The 18,077-nt window shown below is 47.7% G+C and overlaps 1 protein-coding gene across 1 annotated transcript in view; it reads right to left on the reverse strand.

Moving 5' to 3' along the window:
- Positions 1–17,779, reverse strand: part of SHE (Src homology 2 domain containing E) — a 62,673-nt gene extending 44,894 nt beyond the window's left edge. The window contains exon 1 of the mRNA XM_073639232.1: positions 17,387–17,779. The gene's annotated coding sequence lies outside the window, so the exon portion shown is untranslated. The remainder of the gene's footprint in view (positions 1–17,386) is intronic.
- Positions 17,780–18,077: the final 298 nt, after the last annotated feature.

Consider the following 18,077-nt stretch of genomic DNA (forward strand, 5'->3'; position numbering starts at 1 on the left):
ACCCTCTACTCCATCCTCTGCAGTAACGCAGTGTATCACCCACTCCAGACACCACTGGAAGGTGCCCATGTGAAACTATACCTGCCAATACTGCCTACGGAGCATATAGGAGCAAAACCCTCTACGGCTCCTCCTGGCAGCTACTGCAGCTGTAGCACCCTGAGGACTCGGCTGCTACAGGGGTATTACGCCTCAAGCCAGAGGTGTGGTATTCCACTCCCGGGTAAGGATGGAGTGTGGGACTGAGCTCAGATAGCTGCATACACTACATACATCTCATTTCCGGGGGACAGACCGACGGTACTCCCACCAGTATATGTGCAGGTACGACAGTGTCTGTCCCTGGCTGGAGTGGGAGGGGGGTGGAACATCCCAGTAGTGTAGGGGCAGATAGGGGGAGCAGTCTGGGTAAGGCTAGGAGCTCATTGGGTGCTGGTCACCTGAGCTCACACATAGAGGGAGTATATAAGGTGGGCACCATCTTAGATCAGAGTCAGTCTGTCAGAGTTTAGCCTGAGGAGCAGAGCAGAGAAGCTCAGCCAGAAGGGCTGACAGGGAGTTGTGGTTCCGGCTGGGCCCAGCTCCAAGGCCAAGTCTGAGAGAGAGAGAGGAGTCAGAAGGACCCAGAGAGAAGAAGAAGGAACCCCAAGACCCCAGAATACAAACAGCAGGGTGAAGGGTTGGCACCCAGGGTACCGGATCCCAAGCTGGCAGAGAGAAAAGCACACCTTAGCCAGGAACCGGAGGTCGTGGGCAGGATCTGCCACGACCCTCACCAAATCCACTAGAAAGGCATACCAAGCATAGGGTCAGGGAGCCCAGAGGAGGCTTGACCAACAAGAGACCCGAGGGAGCCGGACATAAGTGGATCCCTGGTGGGAACGGCCAGTAGAAAGGACAGTCAGAAAGGAGCTCAGGACCACGCTCCAGAATTGCTTGGGGGTTGGCCGAGTCCAGGACCTGGTGGACGCAGCACGGCTCGAGTGGTCGCTTCAGGCCAGAGTGACCATAAGAACACCCGTAAGTAAAAACCCCTGAACTGCACAGCCCGACTCTGAGTCTTCTTGCTTGATCATCCTGCACCTTCACAACCACCATCCTCTACATCTGACCCCCTGAGGCTATACCCCTCCCGTTGGGGGTTATACTACCACAGCTGCACACATACCACCAGCCTCAGCGGACCCTTCTGCAGCGGCGGCCTTTTGACCGCAAATCAACGGGTGGCGTAGTCGACACTAAGAACATCAATAACATCTATCAAGACTGCCACACACGGAGTTTGACACCCTGGGCACGGACCGGGTCGCCGCCACTCGGAGACTACAACCCCCATCTGATCCGGCTCCGGGTATCCCCCAAACAGCACTGGCCCAGGGGGCGCGTCAACTTTGGCGTAGTCGGCAGGATCACGTGCCCGCAACCACCGGGTACTGCGTGCCTGAAGAAAAGTTCAAATTTACCTCAAGAAGAAGTCTCCCGCCGGTTTCAGAGGGTCCCCGCCATGGGACGCCATCACGGATCGTTTCCCGCCGGTTGCCCGCCATCTGCAGCTTTTTCCCGCCATCCACGGAGTTTCCCGCCACTGGGAGACGATTCCCGCCATTTCCAGAAGATTTCCCGCCTTGGAAGAGCAGACGCCATTATGGGCGTGCCAGAGGGTGGCAAGAGGTCACCTCCCATCGTGGGCCAGGTCAAGGAATGGCGCCAAAAGCGGAAACCGCCCCCACCAACGGAGACTGTGATGCTAGAAATGTCCATCAGCGTGAGAGAACTGCCCCTGGAACTGACAATCACTAAGTTGCCCCGGGACCACCTTCGATGTGGGCGGAGACAGAACAAGAGAGCGAAGATGGGTGCAGCCTGGAGGGGTCTGGAGAGAGCGCACCCGGAGACAAGAAGTCTGGAGAGGACTCCGGAGAAGTCGTACCCGGAGATGGAAGGAGAGTCAGGCAGCACCGACCCTGTGGTCAGGAGCCTGCTGCAAGCAACAACCCCACTAGGCTTAGTGGAGATCCTGGCACAGCTCCCCCGAGACCGGGAGTGTGCGCAGACCGCGCTGGAGCGCCTCGCATGGAGGATGGCCCAGGTGCAGCGAGAGACGCTGACGGAGTGGAGCCGAGAGATGGCCCTGCAGGCAAGAACCCGCCAGTGAAGCACACCACCCGAGACGAGGAGACAGACCGCCTCTGAGGATGGTGCAGGAGGAGTGAAGGCCGGAGACGGCGCCGAGAAGGGAGCTGGACAGATGGAGGCAGGTAAAGGGGACGTCACAACCCCGAGCCGAGAAACCGCGTGCCTGCCCCAGCTCCCCGTCGCAGAGCCCGAAATTCCCCCTGCCGTGCCCGTCGCTGCATAGTCACCGCTCCAGACAAGGCCTCAAGCAGAAGCCGCGGCCGCGACCCCTGTGACGTCACGCGCCTCAACCCTGAGCGCGGCAAAGCAGGAAACACCACCGGCCTGGTCGCAAGGTCTAGTACCCCCGGGCGCCGCAGTACCAACAGCGCCCTCTACCTCCACTGAGCCACCGGCCTGGTCGCTGGGCCAAGTAACCCCGGGCGCCGCCGTCTTCACGGTGCCCTTTACGTTCAGGGTACCCCAGGCCTGGCCGCAAGGCCTGGCGAACCCGGGCGCCGCCACCACCACCGCGCCCTCAACATCCACAGCGCCACACCTGGGTGAAGACCTATTTGCCCAGCATACGTGCCCGGATGGGCAGCCCTCCATATGGCCACCGGAGTATTACCAACTGGAACTCCGAAAAGAAAGGCCCCTGTGCGAGCCCCTGATTCCGGCTCCGAAGCCCGTTAAGAGGACCCCGCTCCCGCTGGAAGAAGCGCAGTTCGAGTGGGACCCCACCGGAGGAGACCTCATGGGGTTCACTCAGGAAACTCGGGCAGCCGCAGCGGAGCGTGTGGAGTGCTGCCGCCAGCAGTTGGCAGTCTTCGACCGGGAACGGAGAGAGAGGCGGGTCCGTGAGCAGCGGCTGCAGGAACAGAGCGCAGGGCAGAAGAGCAGGACCAGGAGAGACCCCCGTGCAGCTCATGGTCCCCGTACCACCGGGACTGTGATTAAGTTTCAATTGCAGCACGGGTGGGGCTTCATCAGGGATCACCACACCCCCGGCGACGTCTTTGTGACCAGAAGAGATGTGGAGTCCCATCTGCCGGAGGGACACAGAGGTCGTGACCTATATGTAGGGGACGAGGTCACGTTCACCCGGCACAAGTGTGCCAAAGGACCCTACGCCCTCCATGTACACCGGCTGACGGAGGAGGAGCTACGGTGTGAAGAGGAGCAAGAGGACCCGGACGGGTCTGAAGGAGGAGCAGGAGTACGCCGTCATTAAAGTACGGTAAAGAGACTGTACATAGTTACCCGTCAGGGTATAAGAACTGTTACTACTGCTAGTTAAAATATAGTCCCCGTTGGGACCAGCAAATTAAACTGAAACCCGTCTGTCCCTATTCCCACTGACCGAGGACTGAGAGCGGTCATTCCTTTCCTAATACCTGGCCGAGGACTGAGAGCGGCCATATTTCCCCTTGTATATAGTTGCGCTTTTTAAGGCGCCCCCTACTGGTTTTATAGGAAAGCTGTGTTATTCTACAAGAGACTGTCGCACTTTACCCGGTCACAAGTTGCACCGTGGCCAGAGGAACAAGAAAGTTTACAAGAATGTTTATTATGAAAAAGTTTTATGCTGATGATATATATAATGTTTTATATGTTTATGATGTTTTTGAAAAAATTTGTATGTTTGTGGATGTTTTTATTCTCTTACAGCCCGAGGACGTGCTGTGATTTACCAGGGGGGAATGTAGCACCCTGAGGACTCGGCTGCTACAGGGGTATTACGCCTCAAGCCAGAGGTGTGGTATTCCACTCCCGGGTAAGGATGGAGTGTGGGACTGAGCTCAGATAGCTGCATACACTACATACATCTCATTTCCGGGGGACAGACCGACGGTACTCCCACCAGTATATGTGCAGGTACGACAGTGTCTGTCCCTGGCTGGAGTGGGAGGGGGGTGGAACATCCCAGTAGTGTAGGGGCAGATAGGGGGAGCAGTCTGGGTAAGGCTAGGAGCTCATTGGGTGCTGGTCACCTGAGCTCACACATAGAGGGAGTATATAAGGTGGGCACCATCTTAGATCAGAGTCAGTCTGTCAGAGTTTAGCCTGAGGAGCAGAGCAGAGAAGCTCAGCCAGAAGGGCTGACAGGGAGTTGTGGTTCCGGCTGGGCCCAGCTCCAAGGCCAAGTCTGAGAGAGAGAGAGAGGAGTCAGAAGGACCCAGAGAGAAGAAGAAGGAACCCCAAGACCCCAGAATACAAACAGCAGGGTGAAGGGTTGGCACCCAGGGTACCGGATCCCAAGCTGGCAGAGAGAAAAGCACACCTTAGCCAGGAACCGGAGGTCGTGGGCAGGATCTGCCACGACCCTCACCAAATCCACTAGAAAGGCATACCAAGCATAGGGTCAGGGAGCCCAGAGGAGGCTTGACCAACAAGAGACCCGAGGGAGCCGGACATAAGTGGATCCCTGGTGGGAACGGCCAGTAGAAAGGACAGTCAGAAAGGAGCTCAGGACCACGCTCCAGAATTGCTTGGGGGTTGGCCGAGTCCAGGACCTGGTGGATGCAGCACGGCTCGAGTGGTCGCTTCAGGCCAGAGTGACCATAAGAACACCCGTAAGTAAAAACCCCTGAACTGCACAGCCCGACTCTGAGTCTTCTTGCTTGATCATCCTGCACCTTCACAACCACCATCCTCTACATCTGACCCCCTGAGGCTATACCCCTCCCGTTGGGGGTTATACTACCACAGCTGCACACATACCACCAGCCTCAGCGGACCCTTCTGCAGCGGCGGCCTTTTGACCGCAAATCAACGGGTGGCGTAGTCGACACTAAGAACATCAATAACATCTATCAAGACTGCCACACACGGAGTTTGACACCCTGGGCACGGACCGGGTCGCCGCCACTCGGAGACTACAACCCCCATCTGATCCGGCTCCGGGTATCCCCCAAACAGCACTGGCCCAGGGGGCGCGTCACAGCCACCAAGGAAATTAAGGGAGAGAGTCTCCACTCTTTCCTTGCAGTCACTTAGTGGTACATCCACTGCAGATACCACAAAAGGTGCCTCTGTCAGACCAAGCGTCGCACCATACTAGGTAAATCCAATCAGGTAATCTAATCTATTGGACATAGTCACACCTGTCTATTGTGCTAAGGAATAATTACTTTCTATGTCACAGGAACACAGCAGCCACACAACTTTCTGTGCATCACCCACTCCAGACACCACTGGAAGGTGCCCATGTGAAACTATAGACTGCCAATACTGCCTACAAAGCACATAGGAGCACAACCCTCTACAGCTCCTCCTGGCAGCTGCTGCAGCCTCCAAGGAAATTAAGGGAGAGAGTTTCAACTCTTTCCTTGCAGTCACTTAGTGGTACATCCACTGCAGATACCACAAAAGGTGCCTCTGTCAGACGAAGCGTCGCACCATACAAGGTAAATCTAATCAGGTAATCTAATCTATTGGACATAGTCACACCTGTCTATTGTGCTAAGAAATATTAACTTTCTATATCACAGAAAAACGGCAGCAACACAACCTTCTGGATAACAACATTAGTAATCCTGCCGGTATTCCCACCATCCCACTAAATCAGGTATGAACTATAGGAATAGAGACCATTATCCTTAAACACATACCACTCTCTCAAAAATCCCATTGTTCTCACAGAATCCCCGAGTGCACCCCCACGGACTAGAACACATCTATTGAAAATACATCTAGACCGCTAAGAAGGTAACCACCCTTGACACCTATTAGTATTCCTGGAACTAGCAACAGTATCAGGTAATAACCCCTCATCCTTTCTCCCTCTAGATTGATCCTAGCAAGCTTTATATCCACGAAGCAGATAAACCACCATCCCCTGTATATTTTTAAACACACGACTGTTTTTCCCAATTTGAAGAATTATCATTAAAAATAAAACATAATTTTGTTTACCGATTTGCCTATATTTAATTTTTTCCAGTACCTAAGCCAAGACCAGCGCAGATACTCCATTTCTCATATCTCTATATATAACCAACAAAAAAGTAGTAATCTGTAATGCTAAGTATGCAGACATGAAAATCACACTATGCAGGTTCCCAGCAATGAGAATCGCCTTATCGCGGCTGCCGGGTGCACATGAATTGGCCAATTTATTCGCTAAGAATTCTCATTTATTTCTATTTTCTAGAGCAGTAATGCAATTCAAATTTCATATGTTTCATGTTTGCATACTATACCGTCCCCTCCACCCCCCGAAGAAGCCGGACGCAAAATGTGCGTCGGGGCCGTTCTCCACACTACCAACAGGTCATATATTGGGTTTTACTTTGTATAGGTAATGTGGGACCATTATCCTTCACATGTGCCATTATGATTGTATTTACTGAATGGAGACTTCCCTCTATATTATGGTATATGTGACATGGGCATGGCATTTTCCTAATTTGGACATAGCAACTCGTTTTATAGCCTAGTTAATCTTGTTATGCACATGCACTTTATAAAGTTTGTATTTTTTTGAACTGGGCTTCATTATATAAATCTTTTGTATACCATCCTTAGTTGCTTTATTTGGACCCTTGTCTTATGTGTTATAGATTCCTTCTCTCCATATAGAATATACTGAGCAGGTTACTTAATCACTTGATTTGATTGCATTGAGACTATATTCATTGGGATGAACTATGTTACATCTTATAGCTAGCTCTGTTATCATGTGAGACTCTAGTCAGATTCACCCTATTATTATCCAATATACACAATTCTTTCTACCCTACGTTGTATAACTCCTGTTGTTACGTGGCACTTTGGTGTCATATAATATCTCCCTGGAATTTTTTTAATAAATCATGTCTGTTTTTAATTATTTATTTACAATAAAAATTTATTTTATTTTATTTGCTCCTAATTCTGTTTTTCTATTGCGTCATATATTCTTGTGGAAGAGCATTTACTGAGACCGGTTTTCTCTCTTTTTTGGATACTTCCCATATACATGTAGACTTTAGTCTAAGAGAGGATTCACACTAGGTAGGTTCCCAGCAACGAGAATCGCCTTATCGTGGCTGCCGGGTGCACATGAATTGGCCAATTTATGCGCTAAGATTTCTCAGTTATTTCTATTTTCTAGAGCAGTAATGGAATTGAAATTTCATATATTTCATGTTTGCATACTATAACACTACAGAGTGCCCCCCATCCCATATATACAGCCTGGCCCCCATCCCACGCTGCAACCACACAAATAAAAAAAAAAAGATTCCTCTTACCTTCCTGCGCTCCTGGCGTCCTCTTCCTAGATCCGTCACGCCCAGTTAAAATGGCCACCGACCTAGCAAAGGCCAGCAGCTGACGTGAGTGCACCTGTCGCAGGCGGCGCATGACAGTGACGTCATACGACGTCAGACGCACAATTGTCAGCTTCATCGAGATGTGCAACGTGGCGTTGCAGGTAATGAACGCTATGTGCACTCGCCCCTGCACCATTAAAAACCACAGGCCTTTTTTTTGGAATTCTTCTTCTTCCCCCTCTCTCGTCCACAGCAAGGGCCCAACGGGGATTTTCCCGATACCCCGCCAGCCAAGTCCGACCCTGCCCTCATATATGTCATAATGCCCATGTATATCACTGCCCCATATATGTCATAGTGCCCTGTATATCGCTGCCCCATATATGTCCTCATGCCCCGTATATCACTGCCCCCCATATAGGTCATCGTGCACCTGAATATCACTGCCCCCATATACAGAGGGTGAAATAAGTATTGAACATGTCACCAATTTTCTAAGTATATTTGTAAAGGTGCTATTGACATTAAATTCTCACCAAATGTCGGTAACAACCCATCCAATCCACACAGGCAAAGAAATCAAGCCATAGATGTCTATAAATTAAGTTGTGTGTAATAATGAGAAATGACACAGGAAAAAAGTATTGAACATGCTTTCTGAAATGTATTTAATACTTTGTACAAAAGCTTTTGTTGGTGATGACAGCTTCAAGACACCTCCTGTATCGAGAAACTAGTTACACGCATTGCTCAGGTGTGATTTTGGCCCATTCTTCCACATAAACATGCTTCCCATCCTGAAGCTTCTGTGGGCTTCTTCTATTGACTCTGTGCTTTAGTTCCTTCCATATATTTTCTATTGGATTCAGGTCCTATGACTCGCTGGGCCATTCTAGCAGCTTTATTTTCTTTCTCTGAAACCAATCGAGAGTTTCCTTGGCTGTGTGTTTAGGATCATTGTCTTGCTGAAATGTCCACCCTAATTTCATCTTCATCATCCTGGTAGATGGCTGCAGATTCGTATCAAGAATGTCTCAATACATTTGTGCATTCATCCTTCCTTCAATTAGATGACGTTTGTCAGTGCGGTATGCTGAAAAACAGCCCCACACCATGAAGCTCCCACCTCCAAACTTCACTATTGGTATGGTGTTTTTGGTGTGATACGCAGTGCATTTTGGCCCCCAAGAATCAATAGAGTTCAATTTTGGTCTCATCTGACCAGACTATATTCTCCCAGTATTTCACAGGCTTGTCTAAATTTTGGTGAGCAAACTTTAAACGCATTTGAACATGCTTTTTGCTCTGCAATGAAGTCTTATGTGGTGAGCGTGTATACAGGCCATGGAGGTTGAGTTCATTACTTATTGTTTTATTTGAAACAATTGTGCCTGCTGATTCCATGTCTTTCTGTAGCTCTCCACAGGTGGTCCTTGACTCTTGGACAACTCTTCTGATAATTATTTTCACTCCTCTGTCTGAAATCTTGCGGGGAGCACCTGGTTGTGGCTGGCTTATGGTGAAACGATGTTCTTTCCACTTCCAGATTCCAGATTATGGCCCCAACAGTGCTCACTGGAGCCTTCAGTAGTTTAGGAATCCTTCTGTAACCAATGCCATCAGTATGTTTTCCAACAATAAGGTTGCAAAGGTCTTGAGACAGCTCACTGATTTTACCCATAATGAGATGTTTCTTGTGTGGCACCTTGGTAATGATACACCTTTTTATGGTAATCAGTTGAATCAGCTGATATTTCTCACTAAGAGACAGAATTGCTTTCTAATTACTGATAGATTTCAGCTGGTGTCATAACTTTCCATGGCATTGTGCACCTCTCATTCTTCATGTATTCAATACTTTTTCCCTGTGCCATTTCTCATTATTACACATAACTTAATTTATGGATATCTATGGTTTGGATTTCTTTGCCTGTAGATGGGTTTTTGTTGACATCTAGTGAGAATTTCATGTCAATAGCACCTTTAGAAATATATTTACTTAAGTATTGAACATGTCACCAATTTTCTATTTCACCCGCTGTATATCATGGTGCCCCGTATATCACTGCCCCCACATATGTCACTGCTCCCTACTGATTCTCCTGGATCTCTCTGCAGCATTCGACACTGTGGATCACCAGCTTACCTCCTTACTATGCTCTGCTCTATTGGCCTCGAGGACACAGTTCTTTCCTGGTTCTCCTCCTACCTGTCCGACCGCCCCTTCCCTGTGTGTCTTGCTGGCTCTTCTTTCTCTCCCCTTCCCCTTACTGTCGGGGTTCCTCAAGGACTACTATGGGGCAGTGATATACAGGGGCACTATGAAATATATGGAGGCAGTGATATATGGGGCACTTTGACATTTTTTAAAATGACCAATAATATCACATACAAGGAACAAATACCACCACACCATGACCAGATCACATATTACCACCACATAGTGACCGAATAATACCACATACAAGGGAGAAATACTGCCACACCATGAACCAGACCACATAGTGACCGAATACTACCACATACATAGCTCCCAACCATCCCGTATTTGGTGGGACTGTCCCGTCACGGCTCAGCTGTGGGTTCTATTTAAGTTCACCTCTCCGATGTTTTCATCACTCTGTAGCTCCTCCTCCTCGGGGCAGGGCTGCTTGCTGGTCATTGAATAAATTAAACTATATCACTGGCCTCTTCTTTCTCCTGTGATCGCATCTCCTCAAGACTCGAACTTACATCCAACTGGGATCTCAGTGTCCAGAGTGTCCATGATAAACATAGGAGAATTTGGTTATCTTGACTCTATCATTGCAGGCAATGAATCCAGAAGCAGCTCATACAAGTCCATAGAAATACATTGTGTATAACAATGTATTTTTATGGTGCCTGTATACTGAGCTGAAGAAAATTTTTTTTTTTGGTCCTATAAAAGTAGTAAATTTATGATCAATTACAAAAATGTTGTTTTTTTTCTGTGGGTCCCTGGTCTTGAACCCACAACCTTAAATCATTATTGACACAGACACTTAAGCTGCTGAGCCACAAGCTCTAGGGATGTCATTACTAGAATTCTGTCTACTTGATCTGCACTGCAGGATCTGACTATAGGCTTATTGTACTGATAGAAATACACTGCTGTGTACAATATATAAAAAACCTGAAGGTCAGAACTGAAACGTAAGTTGATGTGCATGCAAAATGTAAGTGCATGTTCACACAAGGCCATTAAACAGAGAGAAACCAAGAACAAGAAAAATACCCAAATAACTGAAAGTAGATGTATAAATCGCACAGTGCAAAAATAATAATAAATAATAAAGGGTATTTAGTTAACATAATTTTGATCAAAATAATGTGAAAGCCATCCCGCCACTTCACGGCAACCCTTATGGGACAGTCCTAACCCTAATATTAAAAACCTTACCATTTGTCAAGTGACATACATATGGACAAGGGCAGAGAGACTGATCCCTAGTGTAAGCATAAAACCGAGGCAGAATGACCGTCTCAGCCCAGACAAAGGGCGGCCACACCCTTTTATATGCACTAAAGCATACTGACTGCAAAGAAAAAACCTGAAGGTCTGAACTGAAACGTAAGTTGATGTGCATGCAAAATGTAAATGCATGTTCACACAAGGCCATTAAACAGAGAGAAACCAAGAACAAGAAAAATACCCAAATAACTGAAAGTAGATGTATAAATCGCACAGTGCAAAAATAATAATAAATAATAAAGGGTATTTAGTGTTTAACAATGTATTTTTATGGTGCCTGTATACTGAGCTGAAGAAAATGGTTTTTTTTGGTCCTATAAAAGTAGTAAATTTATGAGCAATTACAAAAAAGTTGTTTTTTTTCTGTGCATCCCTGGTCTTGAACCCACAACCTTAAATCATTATTGACACAGACACTTAACTGCTGAGCCACAAGCTCTAGAGATGTCATTACTAGAATTCTGTCTACTTGATCTGTACTGCAGGATCTGACTATAGGCTTATTGTACTGATAGAAATACACTGTTGTGTACAATATATGTATTTTTATTCTACAGGGAGAATAAGAGATTTTTTCAGTCTATAAAATTGCTAAAAAATAATAATGAAAAACATTCGATAATGAAAAAAATAGTCATTTTTAATGCGTTTTGTAAAAAATAATGAACATCACAAATCGGCAAATAACACGGACATATTTGGTGTCTAATTGTAATGACCCGCACAACACAGCGATCAGATTATTTACAGGGATCGGTAAATGGCGTAAAAAATGGTGTCATTGATATTTTTTCTCTATTAAACCCATAAAAAAATTTAATAAAACTGTAATGCTGAGGCTGTGTTCACATGTAGCATAAATGCTGAGTTCTTTCTGCTGCTTTTTCCTGCGGGTGTCTGCACCACATGACACAATAACTATTTTCTCTGATTATTGTTTTTTTCTGCGTTTTCCCGCTTATTTGATGCGGGGCAGATATGAAGCAGAGTTTTTAACTCTTTTTTAATAGTACAGAAAAGCTTTGATTTTGCACTTAAAAATGCAGCGGCGTTTTTTTCTTCATGCGTTTTTTTCAGAAGCCTATAGAGAAAAAAATGCACCAAAACCGCAGAGTTCAGCAGCATCTTCAGACCAAGGAGGGCAGAGATTTCATGGGATAACGTCCACTTTGCTTCAAGATTTAGACCGTGTTCACATGTAGTGTAAATGCTGCATATTTTCTGCTGCTTTTTTTGCACAAAAATTCTGCGGTGTTTAATTATCGAAGCAAAGTGGATGTGATTTCATAAAAACTGCACCCGCTATTAGAATTCAGCAAACAGCATTTTACATTATTTAGAAGTTAGTATTTATCTATATTCTTGTCTCTTCACCTGTTTTTACAGGTGTTCTTCCTTTCTCTTTTCTTTCCTTGCCTTTCCCGTTCCTTTTCTTCCCCTCCTACCCCTTAAATGTTTTATATATAAGGTATCTTATATGTGTATTGTAACCCCTTTCCTCACCTATCCTGAACATACCAATCTTTTTCATTTTCCTTCTATCCTTTTAAATTTTTTATTTTTCCTTTTTTCCCATTTTCCTTAATAAACCATATTTTTCCTCCCCCCTTCTCATCCTTAACCCTTTCCAGCCATTATTTTGTCTATATCTTTCATCCCTTTAAATTTTGCTTTTTTGCTTTTATTTTGTTCTTGTTTGCGTCTCTATTACTGTGCATTTATAATGTCTCCTCCCTTTTTCTATATTACTATGTATTTATAATATGTCTCCCCCTTTTTTCCATATCACTGTGTATTTATAATACGTCTCCCCCTTTTTCCACATTATTGTGTATTTATAATGTCTCCCCCCTTCTTCTATATTACTGTGTACAGTGGGTACGGAAAGTATTCAGACCCCTTTAAATTTTTCACTCTTTGTTTCATTGCAGCCATTTGGTAAATTCTAAAAAGTTCATTTTTTTCTCATTAAAGTACACTCTGCACCCCATCTTGACTGAAAAAAAAAAACAGAAATGTAGCAATTTTTGCAAATTTATTAAAACAGAAAAACTGAAATATCACATGGCTGGGGCCGGGGACTCTGGCCGGGGCCGGGGCTGGGTCCGGGGTCTTGGGCTGGGGCATGTACCGGGCTGCAGTCGGTGCCGGGCTGTGAGCGGCGAAGCAGTGCGGCCTGCGCAGGTTTCCGGTGTGCGCGGCCATCTTCCTAGAGCTGTGATCTACAGGAAAATGGCCGCCGGAGCTACCGGTCCGTGCATGCGCCAGCTCGGGCGGCCATTTTCTTGTAGATCACAGCTCTAGGAAGATGGCCGCGCACACCGGAAACCTGCGCAGGCCGCACGCCGCTCACAGGCCGACACCGGCCCCAGTACCGGCCAGGCACAGGTCCCGGTCCCAGCCGCTCACCTCTGCTGACGCCGCCACTACCACCACCGCCGCGTTCCTGGAGGGCCCTGCAATCCCACTTTACCACCACCGCAGGTAACGTTCGGACCAAGAGACGCACCCCCCATTTTCCTCCCAAATATTGGGGAAAAAGGGTGCATCTTATGGTCTGAAAAATACGGTATGTTGAGATCCCAAGGTGGAACTATTTTAGCTCTTGTTGGATTTATCTGAGAAGCAGCTATCATGAACCTCTTAATCCATCTGTTTTGGGCCAAATTAAAGCCGAGACTTGGACCTTAAGTGTGCTTGGTCTCAATCCTTTAGACCAGGGGTCCTCAAACTTTTTAAACAGGGGGCCAGTTCACTGTCCCTCAGACCATTGGAGGGCCGGAATATAGTTTTAAAAAAAACTATGAACAAATTCCTATGCACACTGCACATACCTTATTGTGAAGTAAAAAAAACAAAACGGGAACAAATACAATATTTAAAATGAAGAACAAGTAAAATTAAAAAAACAAACTTACTGGTATTTCAATAGGCAGGTAAATGTCCCCAATAGGCAGCATAGGTCCCCAATAGGCAGGTAAATGTCCCCAATAGGCAGCATAGGTCCCCAATAGGCAGGTAAATGTCCCCAATAGGCAGCATAGGTCCTCAATAGGCAGGTAAATATCCCCAATAGGCAGCATAGGTCCCCAATAGGCTGAATAGGTTCCCAATAGGCAGGTAAATGTCCCCAATAGGCAGCATAGGTCCCCAATAGGCAGGTAAATGTCCCCAATAGGCAGCATAGGTCCTCAATAGGCAGGTAAATATCCCCAATAGGCAGCATAGGTCCCCAATAGGCTGAATAGGTTCCCAATAGGCAGGTAAATGTCCCCAATAGGCAGCATAGGTCCCCAATAGGCAGGTAAATGTCCCCAATAGGCAGCATAGGTCCTCAATAGGCAGGTAAATATCCCCAATAGGCAGGTAAATATCCCCAATAGGCAGGTAAATGTCCCCAATAGGCAGCATAGGTCCTCAATAGGCAGGTAAATGTCCCCAATAGGCAGCATAGGTCCTCAATAGACAGGTAAATATCCCCAATAGGCAGCATAGGTCTCCAATAGGCAGGTAAATGTCCCCAATAGGCAGCATAGGTCCTCAATAGGCAGGTAAATGTCCCCAATAGGCAGCATAGGTCCTCAATAGACAGGTAAATATCCCCAATAGGCAGCATAGGTCTCCAATAGGCAGGTAAATGCCCCCAATAGGCAGGTAAATGCCCCCAATAGGCAGCATAGGTCCCCAATAGACAGGTAAATATCCCCAATAGGCAGCATAGGTCTCCAATAGGCAGGTAAATGCCCCCAATAGGCAGGTAAATGCCCCCAATAGGCAGGTAAATATCCCCAATAGGCAGCATAGGTCTCCAATAGGCAGGTAAATGTCCCCAATAGGCAGCATAGGTCCCCAATAGACAGGTAAATATCCCCAATAGGCAGCATAGGTCTCCAATAGGCAGGTAAATGCCCCCAATAGGCAGCATAGGTCCCCAATAGGCAGGTAAATGTCCCCAATAGGCAGCATAGGTCCCCAATAGGCAGGTAAATATCCCCAATAGGCAGCATAGGTCCCCAATAGGCAGGTAAATATCCCCAATAGGCAGCATAGGTCCCCAATAGGCAGGTAAATATCCCCAATAGGCAGCATAGGTCCCCAATAGGCAGGTAAATATCCCCAATAGGCAGCATAGGTCCTCAATAGGCAGGTAAATATCCCCAATAGGCAGCATAGGTCTCCAATAGGCAGGTAAATGCCCCCAATAGGCAGCATAGGTCCCCAATAGGCAGGTAAATGCCCCCAATAGGCAGCATAGGTCCCCAATAGGTAGGTAAATGTCCCCAACAGGCAGCATAGGTCCCCAATAGGCAGGTAAATGCCCCCAATAGGCAGCATAGGTCCCCAATAGGCAGGTAAATGTCCCCAACAGGCAGCATAGGTCCCCAATAGGCAGGTAAATGTCCCCAACAGGCAGCATAGGTCCTCAATAGGCAGGTAAATATCCCCAATAGGCAGCATAGGTCCCCAATAGGCTGAATAGGTTCCCAATAGGCAGGTAAATGTCCCCAATAGGCAGCATAGGTCCCCAATAGGCAGGTAAATATCCCCAATAGGCAGGTAAATATCCCCAATAGGCAGCATAGGTCCTCAATAGGCAGGTAAATGTCCCCAATAGGCAGTTAAATGTCCCCAATAGGCAGCATAGGTCCTCAATAGACAGGTAAATATCCCCAATAGGCAGCATAGGTCTCCAATAGGCAGGTAAATGTCCCCAATAGGCAGCATAGGTCCCCAATAGACAGGTAAATATCCCCAATAGGCAGCATAGGTCTCCAATAGGCAGGTAAATGCCCCCAATAGGCAGCATAGGTCCCCAATAGGCAGGTAAATATCCCCAATAGGCAGCATAGGTCCCCAATAGGCAGGTAAATGCCCCCAATAGGCAGCATAGGTCCCCAATAGGCAGGTAAATATCCCCAATGGGCAGCATAGGTCCCCAATAGGCAGGTAAATATCCCCAATGGGCAGCATAGGTCCCCAATAGGCAGGTAAATGCCCCCAATAGGCAGCATAGGTCCCCAATAGGCAGGTAAATATCCCCAATAGGCAGCATAGGTCCCCAATAGGCAGGTAAATATCCCCAATAGGCAGCATAGGTCCCCAATAGGCAGGTAAATATCCCCAATGGGCAGCATAGGTCCCCAATAGGCAGGTAAATATCCCCAATAGGCAGCATAGGTCCCCAATAGGCAGGTAAATATCCCCAATAGGCAGCATAGGTCCCCAATAGGCAGGTAAATATCCCCAATAGGCAGCATAGGTCCCCAATAGGCAGGTAAATATCCCCAATAGGCAGTATAGGTCCTCAATAGGCAGGTAAATGTCCCCAATAGGCAGCATAGGTCCCCAATAGGCAGGTAAATATCCCCAATAGGCAGCATAGGTCCTCAATAGGCAGGTAAATATCCCCAATAGGCAGCATAGGTCCCCAATAGGCAGGTAAATATCCCCAATAGGCAGCATAGGTCCCCAATAGGCAGGTAAATATCCCCAATAGGCAGCATAGGTCTCCAATAGGCAGGTAAATGCCCCCAATAGGCAGCATAGGTCCCCAATAGGCAGGTAAATGCCCCCAATAGGCAGCATAGGTCACCAATAGGCAGGTAAATGTCCCCAATAGGCAGCATAGGTCTCCAATAGGTAAGTAAATGTCCCCAATATGCATGATAGACCGGACCCAGCGTTAAAAATAAAAAAAATACCAGTACTCACCTATGTACCCGCTGCTCTGAATAGGCGCCAGCTCAATTCCGTCTACTTCTGGCACAGGCGCGTGACGTCATCACGTCGTCTGTGCTGTATACGGAGGGCAGCAAGTCTTCCAGAGTGGCAGCGCATCGCCTTTACTCGCTGCCTCGTCGTTCCGCCCACGATTACAGGGCCCGCCGGCATTGAACTGTCGCTGCTAAGCAGGACAGGCAGCAGCGACAAAAACACCCGGCGGGCCGGATAAAAAACCTCGGCGAGCCGCATGTGGCCCGCAGGTCGTAGTTTGGGGACCCCTGCTTTAGACAGACCGTTTTGTAGGAAATTCAAGATTCTGGCCATGTCAGGCCGAAAGGGATCTAATGGATGAGGTTCATACCATAGTTTGAAAGCTTTCCAGATTTTGTCATAGATTGAATTCGTAACCTGTTTTCTGCTTTTCTGCAGTGTAAGTGACGCGTCCCCTGGGCCGTGGGGTACTCGGTGCCGGGCCGGTCGTTGCTAGGGGAGATGTCACAGTGGCGGTGACCCGGTCTGTGACCCAGGGCGGTCATTCAAAAGGGGTTATTTACAGGGGATTTACGTACACAGTTTGTGACGCCACCTGTGGTATGCGGCTAAGGGAGCCGCCGCTGCGGAGCAGTCCTCTGGAGCTGATGTTACTGCAGCAGGGATGGTGTGGCTCTCCACAGGTAGAACTTAGCTCCAGGGCAGTGTAGATGTTATAGGTTGTGCTGGGTGTTGTAGTGCAGGGGGTGATGGCGCAGATAATAATCACAGAGGCAGTGGGGTGCAGTCTTCCGAGTTTACTCACAGTTGATAAGTTCCTCAGGTTACAGGTTCCGGACTACGACCTCCCACGTCGTGCTGCGTTCACCAGGCAGGGGTTCAGTAATCCCCCAGGTAGTTCAAGAGTGCCTGACAGGACCCCTTTCTATGTGCCTTCCTCAGTCATCTTCCTGCGCTGGCTCTCGCCCTCCTGCCGTGCGCCTCACAATCAGTGTCCCAATCCGGTAGCCTCGGGTCTTGTCGGGCGACCTGCAGTCCCCTGGACCCTCTGTGGCCACCTCTTCAGCGATATAATTGTGGATGTGGCCACTGCACCTTACAAGTACAGCAGCCTCCGGTTCCTAGCTGAGCCTTGTAGTTCTTCACTAGTTTAGGGGCCGGTCCCCTCTGCAGCTCGATCCCTCCACCCAGGGGTGGATTAAGAGCAGCAAAGGCCCCGGGCAGTTTAGAAGGTGCGGGCACACACACACCTACACACACCTGATGTATCACGTGACATGTAACATGATCCCCTGTGATAGATCATGTGATAGTTCACATGAAATTAATTTGGCACAATATTAATTATAATAATTTTTTTTTAGGCTGTGTGCCCACTATGCGTTTTTTAAGCGTTTACGCAGCAGCAATTCTGCTGCAGAAACACTTAAAAAACGAATGGTAGAAGGGCAGCAATGTTCCCCAATGATAATCCGCATGTGCTGTGCACATGCTAC

Source organism: Phyllobates terribilis, unplaced genomic scaffold, assembly GCF_046119375.1.
Source record: "Phyllobates terribilis strain yellow unplaced genomic scaffold, ASM4611937v1 Scaffold_7__3_contigs__length_470593459, whole genome shotgun sequence".
NCBI lineage: Eukaryota > Metazoa > Chordata > Amphibia > Anura > Dendrobatidae > Phyllobates > Phyllobates terribilis.